At 41.7% G+C, this 15629-nt stretch overlaps 1 long non-coding RNA gene across 4 annotated transcripts in view; it reads left to right on the plus strand.

Annotated features, from left to right (window-relative positions):
* LOC110403795 overlaps positions 1-15629 on the plus strand; it is a 101719-nt gene that overhangs the window by 24877 nt on the left and 61213 nt on the right. For all 4 annotated transcript variants that reach the window (XR_002441835.1, XR_002441833.1, XR_002441834.1 and 1 more), the window contains 2 exons: positions 732-1448; positions 5653-5745. This is a non-coding gene — a long non-coding RNA (uncharacterized LOC110403795). The remainder of the gene's footprint in view (positions 1-731; positions 1449-5652; positions 5746-15629) is intronic.

The raw sequence follows: 15629 nt of genomic DNA on the forward strand, positions 1-15629 counted from the left end.
TCCTTTTAATAAAGGCTGCTCTCATTGAGGTCTAAGAAAGAGCCCTCCAGGTCCAACAAGGGGTGGCATGGGCTGCAGCTGGTAGTCTGGCTGACTTCCCAGAGCAGGGAAAAATCATGTTGAATTGGCCATCTGAGCAAGGCACTAGGATTTTGTTCCCTTCAGGTCGTTGTACTGCACATATCATGAAAGTGTCAGTGTGCTTCCTTACAGGCTAGCAATGACACTGAGGCAGAGACGAAACAACAGAAAATTCTCTACTTTCCAAAGAATTTCATGAAAATGTAATTCCACAAAAGATATTATTTCATTTAATTATCCTCTGGAGCCATACTGAGAGCAGAGCCAGAGGGTCTCAGCTTGCAAACACCAAAGGAAGGAAAATATTTCCCACCTAACACAGCCACTAGCTCAGAAAAGAAGGAACAAAGAGAGATAGTCTCTAATATACTGTGGCCACCACTCCTGATATTGGTTTTCATCACGAATTTTAAAAAAACTTAGTTTTTACTAAGCATGAAAATTGGAAAATCTGAGTTGAGAATTCTTCCTTCCTTCCTTCCGTCCTTCCTTCCTTCCTTCTGTCCTTCCTTCTGTCCTTCCATCCTTCCTTCCGTCCTTCCGTCCTTCCTTCCTTCCATCCTTCCTCTCTCTCTCTCTCTTTTTTTCCCTGGGTAAGTCTGTGACATCCAGAAGTGAAAACTATCTCAGAAATCACCTTCCTTTCGTAGGCAAACCTTCCCTGCGTGGCAAATAGGGAATTTTGCCCTCCTTAATGGGAGTTGCACTATCTGATGGCTGCCTGATGAAGTAAGAGCTCAACGAGGCTACCTCTACACCAAACAAACCCATACATCAGAGGCCATCCCTTTGAATTCAACAGCTTTTCTGGTGCTAAGAGAGGATATTGAAAACCTGGTCTTAAATCACACTTTTCAGGTAATAAGCAGCAATGAATGGAAGAGAAAAGGAAGCCAGGAGGCTTATAGGATTTAAGGAGCTTCTTTTGAAAGAAGAATCCACCCTGCTGCTGATGGCCAGATGCTCATGTATGTCTGGAGATGTGCAAATAAACACAGGGTGTAAAGCTGTTAGCAGTGGTTCACGGCAACAGACTAGCTCCTGTCAAGGAAAAGCAGGTTAGGTAAACTTTTCAGGTGTTTGGAGGTGAATCTTTTCATTTGTGCACAGCCCTTGGTTGACCCAACTATTTCACATCATTACCAATTGCTTTGTTCGTATGTATCAAACTTCCTTCTTGTGCTTTATTGGGTTTTGCTCTCACTGACCTCTTCCAGCAGTTTACTTTCTAACATCCTGGAAGCTTCATCATGACTGCTCAGTGCACCTCACCTAGAGCTGAGATTAAAAGTTGAAAAAGAGAAAGAGTGAACACAACACGAGAGAAAACAGAAGCAATTTTGGTGGCAACCTGGTGACACTCTGGAGTAAGTGAAATGGGATGGGTAACCACCTGGAATAATGGCGGGGGAAAAAGAGAGAGAAGAAGCTCAGGGAATTGGCTCAAACAGCAGGGCCTGGGCAAGAGGATTAGGGGAAATAGCAATGTGAGCTCACCTCGGGAAGGGGGAAAGCAGAAAGTGCATCATCTCAGCTCTCTGTTCCAAAGAAAGATGCCATGACTAGTAAAACAGAATATGAGCTTGTCTGAATCGCAACACAAAGCCCCAATTCCTTGTATCCAGTGGCTGCTTCTATCCCAGACTAAAAGTTTGGGCTGCCTAAATAGAACATTGCTGCCATTGGAAGAGGATAAACATTTTATTCAGTAGCAATGGGGGGAGATTTGGGAGTCTGACTCTGCTCTGAATGCGGATGACAATTGAAACATTCAGTACTCTTGCCAAGAAACATCTTAAGATTCATTTAGAGTCAATAATAGAAAAAAACATTTTGACAAAACTAGAATATTTCACTATTTTTTTTTAAATTATCTAGTATATGGTAGAACATTAAAGCTCAAAGCCAAATATTGTTGTGTCCTCTCAGAAAGTTGGCCTGGGTTCTCTAGCACAGTCAGAACCTTTCTTGCAGATTTCCTCCAAAAAGTAGTACTGACAAAATCAATTTGTTGTTATGAAGTGTTTCAGTGCTGTTGGAATCATATAACTTATAGTTGGTACATGTACGATTGTCTCTAGCTCTAACACACTCCAGGTGTTTGTCTCTCAGGTTATCATTTAAAGTTGCAAAATTCAGGCTTTGCTTTAGGTTTACAGTACCATGAAATGTCATAAAGCCCAGTGATTCTTGGACTGGGACTTTTGATTTCAACACATGGGAGCAAAAGACTGTGAGATCATGGTAATTGAGAAGGAATTCCAAGAAAGACCAACTGGAAGTCTATTCTGTGATACTAAATCACTGGAACTGCATGAAGTCTCATAGCATAAGACACTGTGCAAACTTCAAAGAATTTTTGTTTTGGAAAAAAAAAAATAAAGAGCATTTGTCCTGCATTCTTTCTTTCACAAAGTATATGATGTTGGTTGCTTTTTTTTTTTTTTTTTTTCCCGGTGTATATTCTCCTTAATTTATAAGTCTAATGAAGAATTAAATTGCTACATCTTCAGATTAATGACCCTTTTCAAGGCTATTTTAATGGTGCCTCCCCAGCTTTTCCAAATCCCTGCCCTGCATTTGGGAGACAGAGAGAAGTTTAGATTCCATGTCTGCCTTTGGTGTTTCTGCCAACAGCAGATTTGAGGAATGCAATGCCATGTCCCAGGGTATATAAAGCTTTGCTTTGGCATCCTTGACATCTTTGGTCCTTGTTGTGGCTATCTCATAATTCATGCAAGTGTTGCCATACAACTGCAAGTTTTTCATGAGGTCATAAAACTGATTTATAGAGGTTTTCCTATAATCTCCAAGAAAATTAAAGAAGGCTGATGGAGCTATTCAACTCAGTGTTGCCTCAACAATGGTTTCATTCAGAAATGACACTGAACAAGATTGAGGTATTAAGATAGCAAGAATGTCCTTAGGAAGTCTTTTCTGTCTGTAAAAAATGGGATGCATTCAAACCAAAAAGTGTTGTTTCTTATATACATTTTGATGATTTTACCCATGAGCTACCTTAAGATTAGTCAGAGATTTTCTTCCTTCACTTTCTGCTTCCAAAAGCAAAAGTCTGATTAACCCAATGCAGATCACCACCTGGTAGAATAATTTCCTCCTGAGATATTTGAAGGTAAATATTACCTTTCCTTCAGCCAGTGTTTTATTTTGATTTTTTTGCTTTTAAAATAATTTTACAGTAATATGCAAAGATCTACATTAATGTAGATATATAGATACATATATATATGCAGAATTTTGCAAAAAATAAAAACGTAAAACACAAACATCAAGCTACTGCATTTCCAAGCTGTTTAAAGAGGACATTTCAGAACTGTGGAGACTTGATACTTCCAGCCTTACTTCTGAAGCTGTTTGTAAAGCGCTTTCATTTTTGCAGAACTATGTAGTCCAAATGAGCTTTCACTAAACTGCCTCCAACTTCAATATATCCCCTACTTCCAACATGGAGAAAGCTTGGTTGTAGTTCCAACCTCTGCAACTGGGGCTGAGTGCCAATTACACAGCACCCAGTGGCCTATGACTCTCTTTTTTACTTCTAAGAACCTCTCTTTTCTAGCTAAATCTTCAGGACAGCTTGCGAACTATTTGCTCTGCAGTTGAAAGTAACCTTGAAAACACTACTCCATAGTAGTAACCGATGGGATTATCCCGTCCTTTCTCAAAAATGGTCGTATATCATTCCTATCTTTCCTCCTCAAACTCTTCCCAGCAGGTTTCTGAAGACCTTTTTGAGGTAGGTGATATATTTTTCTTCCTCTTACATTTGAATATTTCATCTCAAACTTCACAGGGAGACGACTATCTCCCAACTGCATGAAAAACGCTGAGTGTTTTTTATGTATGTTCTAAAGCATTTGATGCAATCTGTACTATGATTATATATAAATAAAGACAAATTCTTTTAAAAATCACCTTTTTATTGGAATAAGCGGGCCTTTTAGAGAAAAGAGACCATAAAGGTCATACATAAATCAAGAAGGATCTAAAGGTGAGAAATTCAAGTACTTTAAAGAGTATTTGAAATGCAAACATTAACACAAGAGAGAGGACGGAAGACACCCTGACATCAGAAAATTAGTCCTTAGAATGATTCCTTGAGTGATCTAAAAGTACTGCTGAAAATACTGGGCCAAATTCTGTTCTCACAGTTTGTGTATTAAAAGTAACTCGACAATGTGAGTTCATTGAAAGGAAGATGGCGTCAACCTTGCCACGTTGAGGCAGATTGCAAATAGATTTAAGTATATAAATAAAAGACAGCTTCTTTGACATGCAATACTAAATGATATTTCAAGGCAATGCAGTCTCATGGCCAGTGTGTTACAACAGTCTCATAAAAGAAAATGAAATAATTAGGTACTCTGGCCTTGGATCTTAGTTTTGGCTCATGTAATATTAAAAAAAAAAACATTATTGTTACTATTATCATTATTATTGTTGTTGTTTTATTGTTACTATTATTAATTCTTGCAATTAATTCTTGCAGTTTTCTCATGGCATTCCTTAAAGCCTCAGCTACTGGAATAGAGGGATCATTGGAAGAATTTCAAGTTTGTTTGTTTTTATGTGATGTTCCAGTTTTCCTAGTTGTAAAAATAAACTCAAAAACATATTTTGAGCTAAACGAAATGAAGGCACATAAAAAGGCATCTAATGTTGCATTTCTATATCAGGCATGTTATAAAGAACAAAATTTCATTTAAATGTCCACGGTGTCGGTAATTAGAATCAGCCTGGCATTCCTTGTTCCCTGTGAAATTACCTGCAAGGCCTTTTCAGATTGTTTTCATGCCATTGTTTTCATGCTCAGTAGAGCATTAAGAGTCAACGACTGGCAGCTCTTGTGTTAGTTAGTCTATGAGTCGTGGAGTATTTTTTGTTGGCAGCTATTGGAAACACCTCAAGGTGTTTATTGACAAATACTTCCTACAGACCTTTGTAATAGAGAATTCTCCTTTCGGCCTGCTCCCCAGTACCTACAAGGCCCATATTTCTGCAAAAAATATAAATGCTTTTTTGTTTTTTTTTTCAATAACCTCTGTAATATACCTTCAACAGAAGCTATGGATGAAGTATGCTTCTAGACCAAAGGCACTCAGTCCTCCAGCTTTGAGCAGTGCAGTGCCATTTCCTCTCCATTTGTTTCTATGGAGCTGACTACGTGTGCGGTCATCCATAAGGGTGCTGAGATACCCTGGAGAGAGAAGGGATGGCTGGAGCTACTTTTCATTATTTTATACTACACTTCATAATAAATGAGATCCATAGCATGTGAACACTGGTCTTGTAGCTCATCATATCAGCAAGCACAAGGAACCTTATGTGCTAAATAAAATAAGTAAGCTTGAGAAAAATTGTCTGGTGAGGCAGTAGGGTGTTCAGAACTGTACAGTGCGACCTCTCTGACTGAGAATGACATTAAGACCTACAGGAACTACAGAACAACTAGTTTTAGAGCTAAAGCAGTCTATAACTCGTATCTATCTACATTCACAGCCTTTCTTCCACAACAAAAATGTACAGACTTAAATCTCCTTTGTCTTACAGATGTCTTTGGGATAACAGAGCAGCAAGCAACTTGTGATCCGCAAAGGCAAATGGCAGCACAAGCAACAGGATTGAAGTTCTGCAGTAGTGATGGTGAGTGCCGAATGTCTACCTAGAACAGGTTGCACAGATGTGGTTTTTTAAGATGCAGCTTATAACAGGTCTGGGTTTTAAGAAATATCCATGGTCTTACAGATAGAGTATATGTCTGTCCACGTCACACTGCTATAGTGTTGGATGGTCCTGCTGAGAGCCTAAAGAGTATTTCCAACTCTGGTAGGCATTTTGACCAATAATCTGTGGATGTGAACTATTGAACAGCTAACCAGTGCAAAGAAAATTATGGACATCTATTCCCAGAATAGCAGTTAAACTCCAGGAGATGTAGTATGCTGTTATTTCCCCAGCTCGGTGATGCTTTGGTACCTCCTGCCTTTGCATAATGATCTGATTTTGGAAGCACTAGTGGCAAGTCCTGAGGCTTACATACTTGATTTTGTGTAAGCAGAAGAGCCAGCGAGAGCCCCCAGAATGCCAAAATTCGGTCCTAAAAAGCCACATTCAGCACCACAGATCATCCCAAAGAGAAGGAATTGAGAGAAAGTATACAGCATTTTAAAACAGTGCCAGTCTGTCCAGAGTAAAATGTTTAACCCTTTACAAACTACAGGAGCCAGACCAAAAACATTTCAATTTGATTGTTTTGTTCTGTTCCTGATCTATTATTGGTGATTTTATGTGTTTATCCTCATTCTGAAGAAGGAATAGGACTTGTGTGTTAGCAGCTGAGTGCAGTGACTCCATCTGATGGCTGTTCTTGCTAGATCAGGTTGGCTTTCTAATTTTGGTGAGATTTCAAATCTCAGGGCAGATTATAAACACCTTATAAAATCTTCCCGGTTGCAGACTTCTGGAGGTGAGGGCTCTGCATAACAATTCATTTGGCATCATAAAACTAAAATCACACACAAAAATATACACACGTGCACACAAACACTCACTTCTACCATCTCACAAAGCACTGTTTTTTTCGCTGTTTGCCTTGGAGTGAGTCGAGAGAATTCTGGTTTGGTTAAACTTTCTGCCTCTCAGATAAAAAACAGCAGCAATTTTCTGCTTGAATTTCTCTGTGACTAAATCCATTGATCATCCTTTCTCTCTGTGAGTGAGGAGTGTGTTTTCTCTTTAATAACTCCTATCCTTCTCCCTGAATATTTTTTTTCTCTCCTCTTTGCTTGTTTGTGTTGTGTTGGTCAGTCCACTGCACTATTCCTCCGAGAGACAGAGAGAGCGCAAAATTGAAGTTATTTTATGCTTGGTCTCCCTCGGTCCCAATTTTCAAATCTTCATGTCAATTTTCACACATCAGTGTCATATGGTGAATGCTATGGAAATTTCAGTGGGGTCCTTGGGAGACAATTTATACATGACCCCCTTATTCCCTCCCCCAGCCAGGCTGTAGCCCTTGCCTTTACGAAGAGTATATGGGTTTATAATTAATGTGAATTTTTAAATATAACTACATTCAGAATTTTTCCTGTTGTTTGTCTCTTCTGCAATGTGAGTGCAAAGGAACACAAGCTCTCTCCCTCCCTCTCCTAATAAATTGGCTCAAGTTAAATGAATAAAAATTACAGCATGCCGAAGGAAAAGATCAACTCATTACTCATTTTACTTTTTTTTTTTTCCTAAAAGGTATGTTGAAAAAGGTTTATCATGCAACTAATTTGGTAATCACCAGTTAGCAAATGCACTCATTGCCACCTACCTAGGTGAATCAGAAGGTTAGTAGCAAATGAAACATGGTGCAGTTTGGATGGGTAATTATATCTTCCTGTAAACTAATGAACATACATCACCTTAAGAGTCCTTGGTGAGTAAAATCCTAGCAACGGATGCAAAAGCTCAGCTGACACCATCGGAGCATTTCAATCATTGACCTTAAAATGGGCCCCTGACATCAGAAAGGGGTGCACTGAGCCTACTGCATTTTGCAGTGTTAATTATCCTCTCTGTGGGGGGGATAGTGATGATAAATTGTCCAGATTATATCACAGAGCATCTTAAACCTCAGCCATTCACGAAGAGACCTAAACTGCCCCCCGATCCTCAGTCTTTTGATTTTACTTAAATAGGATATCAGTGCATCACATGAACCTGATTCTCTGTCTCACCTACCAGTGATGCTTAAAGGAAGACTTTCTAACTGTGTCATTCATGCAACCATGCCGTCTCCTCCCTTTTTTTTTTTTTTAATTTTAATATTTTTTAGCAAAACAGAGTAGTAGTAGGGAAAATCTGCTGCCGAACTTTCAAAGGGCCCCATCTTCCCTCTGCCCCCCAACTGGTATGAACACTCCTTTTGTACGTTCACTGTTCTACTATCTGCCTATGAAACCTTTTACCACTCAGTTCCTGTATCTCCTTCCCCTCAACCTTGTCTGATTTCTTGTGATTTTAGGAAACTCTTCAGAATCACAGTGGTAGTGGGATGGTTGAAGGAGTTTTCTTTATGAAAAATCTGGGGCTCAATTTTGGGCTTTGCAGTGCAATGCCACATCCAGGAGATGTGGTAAAAAGAATCACATCATCCTCCAGTTTGTTTAACTTGTTCCAGAGACAACTGGAATGTGTACAACACGCTACAAGCCTCCACCAAGACCCCTTCCCTGGTTTTGTGAGCAGACTCTGGATGGGACAGCTTAATCCTAACTAATGTGTATGGTATTGCTGCCATGTTGCCACTGGCTGCGTTCTTGTCGCATCTCCCAGGCTAAGGCAGATTCAGGCCAGGTGAAGTCCTGAAGGACAATTGAAGAGGGGAAAGGGAATATATCATAGATTATAGGGTCCTATGCCTCAGGTGCAGGTGTTTCTGGATTGCTATAGTATCAGCCAGTCTCACAGAGGTCATCTGGGACCAAGGTCTGAGAAAACCCCAGATGTGAAGTGGAAAGCCATAGGAGAAGAAACAAATCTGGTGGCAGATGAGGTTTAGAATCTGGGGCAACTTTACATCATGCAGTTGCAGCAACCTCAACTGAGAGCTGCAAACCCACTAGGGCTGAAAGCCAGTGCATCTCATAGCCCATGGCACTTCCAGTACAGTCCTTGCTTCTCCCTCCCAAGAGGGAGATTTGCCAGTTTCCTTTGCAAATACTAATGCAGACATGCCAAGTGCTCTAGATTCAGCTGGAATGTGATGATGATCATGATGATGCTTTTTCCAGCTCTGAGTAGTATGGGATACAGAGTGACATAGCCAGGTCCAGTAGTAAGGCACTGCACTGAGAATTATTTCTCTGCCTCTGTTTATAGTTGGATTAAGGGTGATGGGTTTTTACACGTCCCCATAGTTTAGCAGGATCTACTAGAAGAGAATTCTGTCTTTGCTACATTGGCTTGAGAAGGGTTTGAATCAAAAAAGAAAGGATTTTTTGTGTTTCTGCCAAGAGGAAGGCAGCACAGCTGGCAGCCAGCAATGCCTGCTGAGGGCCCTGCTCCATGAGATGCTCCAGCAAGGACAGTGATCTCCAGTTTTTGGGGCTGAAATCTCACTCTGCTGCTGAATATTTTCGAGATCTTAATCAATGGTTCATTATTCTTGCATCTCAGCTACCCCTTCTGAAGGTACGAGTTACCTCACTCTCGGGGTTGTTGTGAAGATTGACTAATTGTAGAGATTCTACTGCAATTAACCCAGTAATTACTGTACCAAGGAACGCATGGATTTGGATAGAGATGATTTCCAGAGGTGGTCTTGCCAGCTCCAGCTGAAAATCAGAACAGCCTGTGTCTGGAGTCAAATCATCTGAGGTGAAGTCTGCATTATACTGATGTAGCTGAAAGAAGGATAGAGCCCTTAGCTATATTATATATATTTCGATATAGACAGAGGCAATCCACCAAAGCAAGACACTATAGCGCATAACTCACATGTGCCTGTGTGCACCTGGGTATGTGAGAGACAGAGAGAAAGATGAGATATATTGGGAAACATGTGAAGGATGAGACTAGAGAGATAATTTCCAGAAAGTACAGCCACCATCAGAAGCTCTGTCTTTCCAGCTGGCAGGTTTTGCCTTGCTGACGTTTCTCTCTTAACTTGACAGCTCAACTCTTAGCCTAGCTGATAGTCCTTGCCTATAAACTTAATTACAGTGGGGATAGAGAAAGAACAAGCTTTTTCGGCTCTTGGCACGGAGCTGAAAATAACCAGCTTTAATACCTTTGACATTGAAGCACCTGCTAAGGACACAGACCACTGTACAGCTGAGTGACCCATGTGTCAATTCTCGTCTTCAAGGCATGCCACCTGGCCGGGGAATCATGTGCAAGGCTCCAAGGGTCTGTGTTTCCTATGGCACCACAAGACAATATGAGAGAATGTGAAAAGGGAGAGATTCAGGCTCCGCAGTGGCTGGTGGGCCTTGGATATTTCATTTTTCTCTTTCTGGTATAGTAGGTTATTTTCTGTGCTTGCAAGTGAGTGCTGTGCTTCAGTCAGCCGTGAACATTTCTGTTGGCCCAGCTGGCCTCTGGCTTTAATGCTGTTCTCAGGGCTTTGTCTGGGTAAAGAGGTGAAATAAACAGATTGGAACCTTACAGTCATATATATATTTAATTGTGTACTGATTTTACGCTAGTGAAAAGTAATAGTGTGCTTATTTCTGGCAGAAAACTACCAGCTGAGGCAACAGGTTAGAGATTCCTCCAGTTCTGGTTCACAGAATCATAGAATCGTAGAATATCCTGATTTGGAAGGGACCCATAAGAATCACAGAGTCCAACTCCTGGAGGGGACCCACTGTGGAGTAGCAGCTCCCAGCTAAGTGCTGACTTCTTAACAGAGATGGAGCCCTTGATGCCATTTCTGATAACCTCCAGGTGGTAAGGAAGCAATGTAGCGACTCTGGGGTATTTGGCCTCGTTCCTATGCATGCTGCAGGGAACCACCTGTGATGATGGATTTAGGTTGTGGGGTTTGGGTCTCTCCTCACTGTGAAGAGAAAACCCCAGAGCTTCTCTTGCACTGCCCAGTGGTGATGTGGTATCAGGAAATGCAGATGAAATCTGGATACATTCAACCTTTATACAGCCAGCGAAAGGCAACATTGCTACTACGAGAACCAGTTTTCAGAAATGTGGTTTTTTTTTTAATTGTGATTGAATTTAATCCAAATTTAATTCAAACTAAGCTCATCAAATTTAATTCAAAAGCAAGTTTAACCCTCCAAAAATTTAGAGTCATTTTTACAGCTTTCAGGGAAGGACTAGGTGGAGCTGAGGAAGTGGCTTCCAGTGCTGTGAAGTCATCTTCCTCACTGCCTTTCTTTTTAGGGTGCTTCTACCATGCACCATGTGGCCTGGCTATGATATTACCCTGAAGTAGACACGTTTTGTAGAATCAGAGAATTATAGAACGGCTTGGGTTGGAAGGGACCTCAAAGGTCATCTAGTTCCAGCCCCCTGCCACAGGCAGGGTTGCCTTCTGCTAGATCAAGCACTAGATTTGGACATTTGCTGAGTTCTGAGTCCAGTCCAGCACAACCACTCTCTGAGCAGGGCACAAAGACAGACAAAAAGTGTCTTGTCAGCCTTTCCATCAACCATGCAAGACAAAATATTGTTTAAATACGCTACTGAACCATGCAATATTGGACCTGTTCAGACTTAGAAAATGCCTTTAAGTCAGAGATCAGGCTATGAGGTACCACCAGTATAATTGTGACTATGCAACAGTCCATAATGCATCAGCCTTAATGTGAAGTTATTACTGGAGGCTCAGAGCTGATACCTGTGTTAAGCCTCTGAGCACTGCCCAGTGTGAACTATGTGTTTCCACAAGACTGAGCAGACCCAGACAGAGCTGATTGCTCTTGCAGTTAATAAAAAGCGCTGCACTTTCTCTCTTGACAATCCCGACACCTGAGTGCTTCCTACGTATGACAGTTAGCACATTCTGGTTGCTCAGTGGCCTGTGAGAAATGAGCCTCTTCTCAATTTAGTTCCTATCATCAGACAAGCGGTACACACAATAAAAAACACACCTTGACAGTCAGCCCCCAAAGTAGCCCCAGGGACCGAGGGCCTGGACTTCCCTTTCTCTCGTATACGATCCCCATTAAATTGATACAATTTATTGGAGTGGATTCTCTGCCTACCACCTCCAGGTAAATCAGGTAACTTTACCGAGGTCGCTCTGGTTCAGTATCAAAGCACAGCATAGCCTGGAGGAGGGGAACCTCTCCTGACCCTACCAAGTTTCTTCTTCAGCTTGTCAGGCTCCCCACAATCAGGGAAGCATGAGAGCACTGTCTACGCATACAACAGCATTTTTTGCTTCTTCAGCTTCCCACTCTTGGCTTTGTTTTGTTGGCCAAGGAGCTGCCTTTCCTGCAGCCAACAGCATCGGGGTGGGTAGGATCTCCTTCCTTCCCAGGACAGAGAGAAGGGCATATGGCAAAGGGCTGGGGAAGGGGGAAGCGGGTGGATGCTGCATGGGCATTGCTCCAGCCCAGCCGAGCCCGTCAGGTTGTGTCAAACGGAGCTAATATAAATGTCAGTGTGCTGTTTCAGTGGTGAAATTTCTGTTTGTTGCAATGCAGTTCATTTTCAGTCTTCCGGCTCTATGGATGCTATCAGCTGACAAGTCTGGCTAGTATCCCCTGCCAAAAATACACACGCGCTCAACATTTCTCAGGAGTTTTCCCCCCACACCCCACCCTGTGACATACATACTTCTGTCAGATTTCTTCTGAGCGCTGTGAGACTCAAGACTGTCCACACCTTCCAGATAACGAGTTTAACATTTCGAGGACAGAAGCTCTCAATCTGAGCGAGACGCGGGAAAGATCTGCAGCCCTGATGTGGGGCAGGTGCCAACGGCGGCGGTGCTCTTCTAAGTTCCTTTGGCATACTCTGTTTTAAGGTAATCCAAAGCAGCAGTGAGAGATGACACATAGCTCAAAGTCCCATTGTTATTATAGCTATACGAAAATGGGATGTTGTTGTGAACAGTAGCTTGAACTCATTTCTCACTGTTCCTTGCTCTTAGAATAACTGTGATGCCCTTTTGGCAGGTCAGGCTGGAGCTGGAATCTCCTCTGCTCCCATCCTGGCACAGTTGTCTGGTCCACTCAAGCTCCACTTCTCCTCCACATCTGAGCAGCTTTTGTCTCCTCTTTCCTGACAGTGTCCTCTCCTCCTCCAGCCCTGGTCCCAGCTTCTAACATCTCCTTCCAACTTCATTTTTGACTTCTTCCTCAACTTTCCCTTTTCTCCCTTCATTTGTAGCACACTCTATATGTAATAAATTAGAGGAAGATGAACAAGTTGAAGAAATTGTTTACATTAGAAGTCTTAGTATATGTGGGCCCCAGGTCATGCTGGAAATAAGAAAAGAATGATTTTGTGGAGGGAAAATTAGAAATTTGTGGTCAGCTTAAGATGATGGCTCACCATTCATGTGTAAATGTAAAAAACACTCCTTGGAATTTTACTTTGGAACAAAACAATTGCCTCACTTGACATATATTGTTAAATTCCAGACCAATTTCTACAAAAGAGGAAGGGTTCTAAAATAATCTTTTGTTCTCCTTTTCTCTTCACTAAACTTAGCATATTTTCTTACATTTGGTGTGCTTTATTGCATAATAATAAATTTATAAGAGCTCCCCTACCTGTCACTTTCTGGAATTATAAAACACATGCACCCACCTGCAGTCTACAATACCAGTATTTACAAGCTTGTATAGGAATTGCAATATTTTTCCTGCAAGTTTGTGCTATATTTTTCGTTTCCAGCTGCTAATAGCTCATAGAATTTAGAAGATCTTGAGGTGAAGGTGTGACTTAAACACATACTATAAAACTCTGAAAGTACCCACTGTACTTCAGTGTAAAGGCTGTATAGTTTATTATATCATCTGCATATGCTCTAGAGCTCTAGTGACTGTTTAGAATCACAGAATGGCTTGGGTTGAAAGGGACCTTAATGATTCACCAGCCCCAACCTGTGCCATGGGCTGGTTGCCACCAACTAGATCAGGCTGCCCAGTGCCCCATCATCCAACATGAGATACAAGGACCTCACTGCCACTGCGTGGCTGCTTCTGCAAATAAAGTCTCAATGCTCTTGCTGACTTCTCTGAAGTGAAAATTGAATCAAGTTGTTTTTCCCTTCTTCCTCCTTCTGCCATCTCAGTGTCAAGCATTTTTCTTCTCTTTCATATCCTTATAACCCAGAAGTCTAATTTCAAGTCTTGATCTTCAATTTCCCCTCTCAGTTCCTTTCTCATACTCCTGAACCTTTCACTGTTCTCTCTATTTCAGCTCTCACTATAAAGTGCTTTATTTCTTCAATTTGTAAGTATTTCTCCTTGTCTATGTAAGCATCTCTGGAGACCCTGCTCCCTTTCCTCTCTAGGCTTGCTCAGTTTTCTTTCTCCACCTCCTCTGTTCTGTGTACCCAACTATAAGTCTCACTGAAATAACGAAACCTCAACAAAACCTTTTCCTATTTCTTCTTGGGCAAAACCTGAGAGCAGAATGCCAGCCCCAGGCTCTTGACCCATCAGTCACTTTTGACATCATTGCTTACTTTGTGAATTCTGCACATCTGTGACTCAGTCCTTCACTGATACTACTCTCGTTGACTGAAGGCCCTTCATCAGCATCCCCACCCTCCAATTTTGTGTTGACTTTGGAGATACTAATCCTTTGCCTCTTTCTCTTCTGCTCCCATACTTTCCTCTTGACAACCCTGTCTATGTATACAAACTCAAGCATGATTTCTATGACAATGACTCACAAATCTACTCTGAACTTTTTTTCTTTTATCCAAGTCTGTGTCTATTTCTTTCAGAGTTTTATTTATAATGAACAAACAGAAAAGATACTGAATTTTCTGGCCCTTCACAAAACTAAAACTCTTACAGAGGATTGGGATTGCTTGCTTTTATTCATGGAAACATCCAGTTTTCTGGGCAAATTGGATCACATGTCTGTGCTTTAAAATTGCTCTGTAAATGCAATTTCCCTAACTTATTGGTGTGACCAAGTCACATCTGTCTTGGCTTCATTCCCCTGGCAGCCCTTTTCTCATGGCAGTTCTTCTGTTTCATCAAATTATTTCACCAAGCACAAGCTTCTCTTCGCTTTGAAGACATCCTCCTAATTCACATACATCGTACAGCTATAGTGTAGTCTGCTAAAACCCTGCTGGCCACACTCAAATCAGAATTAGTTCCTCTGGTGCTTCTCCTTTGGCAGCCAGCATCATTCCAGCAGGCAGCACAGGGGAAGAGCAGGCGCACACACAACCTTCTACTGCCCGTGGCAGCCAGAGCACCTCTCAGCCATACTGCCTCACCTGCTGACACAATCCATCAGCGCCCACCGAAATCAAATGCAGCTAATTGGAAGGTGATGACAGCCAAGGGACTGCTGGATTTGCATGCTAATTCCTCTATTTTAGCATCCCACAGCCAAGCTACAGGTAAAATGAGACTGAGCGCTTCATTCCAGACGATTTCCTGTCTTCTATTCCACAGCACACAAGCACACATACACATATATTTTCTCTTGGCTTTGCTGTCCTCAAGCCAAAAATCAGCTGGAGATTGCATTACACGTGCTTTCCAAAAAAGCCAGCCAAGAACTGTGAGGGGCAACATGTTTTTGTCCTCTCACTGGGACAGGGCTGCAGACTGCAGCTGTAGACGAGCCTTTAAACGTCAGAGCAGCACAAGTGATGACTGCAGAGCAGAGCACTTTCTGCAGGCTGGGTTACAGCTTCCTTGTGCCTTTTATGCCAGGGCTTACGATGGATTCTCAGCTCTTGTTTCATGCAGAATTGTTGAATTATGCTTTGAGAATCCAACCTCTACCACTGTTCTACCACTGGCGTCTGCCCCTGCTCCAAGTCTACCAATTATTTCCTTTAAGTGTCAGCAGCACACCAGGCACACAGAGAT

The sequence above is a fragment of the Numida meleagris genome, chromosome 9, assembly GCF_002078875.1.
Source record: "Numida meleagris isolate 19003 breed g44 Domestic line chromosome 9, NumMel1.0, whole genome shotgun sequence".
NCBI classification, from domain to species: Eukaryota; Metazoa; Chordata; class Aves; order Galliformes; family Numididae; genus Numida; species Numida meleagris.